The following is a 3,089-nucleotide window of genomic DNA, read 5'->3' as shown; positions in this document are numbered from 1 at the left end:
TAGTTATTAAATAATACCACTTCTGTACGTGAAGTAATTATTATTTAATATTTACCACTTTCCTCGTACGGAGTTAATTATTTTTTATATAAGATATCTAATTTGGTATGAGTCAGGCCAATTGTCCACAAACAGTTGCTTAAAAATTTTTAATCGCAAAATTTTTTGGTTTATGACAAAAGGTCATGTTCCAAACCATTCGCCAAGTATTTAACTGGTTGGTTGACAGCTTAAAAATTTCCCTACCACAACAATGTTTGTTTTCCCCGAGTAAGGAATTTGATGATTTTCATTATTTTGCTCCTACTGCCCTAAAAGGGGGCCTAACCTTAAAAGATTTTTAGTGGGTTAATGGTCGGACTGACAAGTCCGAATATGGCTTTTTTCTTCTCCAGATTCTTTATACGATAATAAAGTTCAAAATATTCTCCATTATGGACCTCCGCGTTTTGTTCAAAAAAGTTTTCTATTATCTGCTAGAAGCCGCCAATCAGTTATTATAATTTACTGTTCTGGAAAAATTTATGTGAGTCACACCATTCATAGATCAATTTTCAAACAGACTGACGCGCTTAAAATTTTAATACTAATTTTGGTATTATGACAAAATGTCTTTGTTCAATCATATGCGCCAAGATTTTCTCTTCTTTTCGACTCCCTCACATCTCAATATCACTCTATGTCTTCCTTCCAGTCTAATGTTGTCTTATTCTTGTTGTCGCTCTAGCCTCGCCGATAAAGGCGATATGCAGAATTCAGAAAGATGTCTTTTTGTATTGCTATACACCGGGTGATGGTTCTATCTAACCATGTTAGAGATGATCATGATCATATTTTTGTCTCCTATGCGCCCTATAGCCTAACTAACTAAAGATCTTTGTGGGTTAATGTCTTGCTGAAGTCCCAATATGGCTTTTTTTCTTCTTCCAGATCTTATACATATTCTCCTCTCATCCTCCGTTTCTCAAAAGTTTTTCTTTATCTCTGAAGCCGCCTTTTTTTTTATTATTATATTCATTTAGACCGTGATTTTTTTCCTTCTAACTCATTAAGATAATGTTCACTCCGCATTTTCTCTCTCTTCACTCAATCTCTCTATGGCCCTTCCCTATCCTATAAAGTCAGGCGTTGGGGTTCCAAATATATGTACGGACTATGATGTTACCTAACATGGCTGAACTCATCAAGTCTAGTATCACAATAGGCTTATCCTTCTCACTTTGCTGTCGGATTCCGAGAATCTAAAGGCTCAGGGAATAAATTTTTAGAATATGTCTTGCAAATCCTCGGATGAACCAATCCTTAATCCTCCTTCTCCTCCTCTCTCCTCCTCCTCCTCCTCCTCCTCCCTCTCAACTTTTCCAAAATATAACCCCTTACCCTCCTTCTACGAAAACAGTATCTACCTACTTATATTAAACCCGAAAAAATCTCTCAGACGCCAGGGCCATAAGCTTTAATACCATTCCCTCCCCCTCGTGTAAACCATTTTAGCATTTCATACAGTCTAGCTAAAAGCTTTTCAACAATTTATTAATATGTATGGTATTAATGATAGAATAGAATTTATTTTTATGCATACTATCCCGAGAAAACAGGGTGTATTCAGTGATGGTACACATATAAGGAAAAACAGGATTTTACGAGATTGACAAAGTTACTTTGAAGGTACTAACTACCCTACTTTCTCGTACCCAACAATACTAGTTACGAAAAGTAATTGCTTTTTACGAGCATGTAACAGTAATTGGCTTCCTTCCCTCTTAATCCCTCCATCTATCACTCTTTGTCGCTCTTACACATACCTACTCTCATCCTATAATAAACTCCACCTAGGTACTTTACATAGAATGTAGAGTTTTATTGACTCTCTCTCTCCCTCCCTCCTCTCTCCCTCTCTCTCTTCCTCCCTTCTTCTCGCTCTTTCTCATGTAACAATATAAAACACAAAGCAAAAGCACATATAGGTGTCCTTGTCTAACACGTGATAACTGCCCCCGGGGAAATCTCAGCCATCGACAGCCTTTGATCTTTGATCAAACACTCCCTCCTTCTCTATCCCCCTCTCTTCTTTCTCCCTCCTTACTTTGCATCCCCTGGAAAATGGAAAAAACTCAAATTTACACTTTCTCTCCCGATCTGTGGTGAAAAAAGTCTGGTTCCACACATGCAATAGTCGCATTTTCCTTTCGCAATTTTCAGGTGGTAAAAGTGGGGAAATAGGGAAATGGTACAATACCAGGCAATGTTCCATTTCCCACCATTACCACCAAGAAAATCGCCAAAGGAAAATCCGTGTCCTCTTAAGCTCCAGTCCCAGCGGAAAATAAGCGATAATATCGCCTGCCTACACGGTAAATGGCAAATGTGCCTGTGTGTTAAATGGCCCAACAAAGACCATCACATGCATAATTAACTCATAACGTCCTCGAAATGACATTGGAATAATTTCATTGTCACTTTGCACAAACAAATAAAACTTTCTTCGTATGCTTTCAAGCATGGCGCCTCCAAACCTCGATGTGTATCTTGCTCGAATTATTCAAATATTCTTCCACATCCCGGAGTGGTAATATAAAATCAATGGAGTACGTGATGTGAGATGCTGTGAAGTGAAAAGTCGACTTGTCAACGATTGAAATTTATTTGCCGTGTGAATTGAAAGTTTGTGTTGCATAAAGCCCGGCATAGATGCTAGGATATGTCTCCCAACTTGGATTTCCAATCTGGTTTTTCGTCAGATTGTTGCGTGTGTACCCTTTATGTGCGCAATTTTCAGGTCTAAACTAGTGAAATTTGCGCAGATATCGGGTACACAATTTGGTTAATTTAAGAAGTTATAATTGAAGACCAAGTTGAGAGATATCTCATGACGTATGTGCCGGGCTTAAGGTGTGTGTAGAAAGTTGGGTAGATTTCATCTCTTGAGCGTCAAATAATGTCCATCCCATTGTACCTATAAACTACCAACTAGCTAACTACCCATTTCCTATATCTTTCATGAGATGAACACTTTGCCAGAAAGTACCCCAGTGTAATATTTCAGTCAAAATAGGAGTGAAAATTCTTTGTCTATGGTGAGAATCGAA

The sequence above is a fragment of the Diaphorina citri genome, unplaced genomic scaffold, assembly GCF_000475195.1.
Source record: "Diaphorina citri unplaced genomic scaffold, Diaci psyllid genome assembly version 1.1 scaffold31189, whole genome shotgun sequence".
NCBI lineage: Eukaryota > Metazoa > Arthropoda > Insecta > Hemiptera > Psyllidae > Diaphorina > Diaphorina citri.
This window is presented reverse-complemented; position numbering follows the sequence as displayed.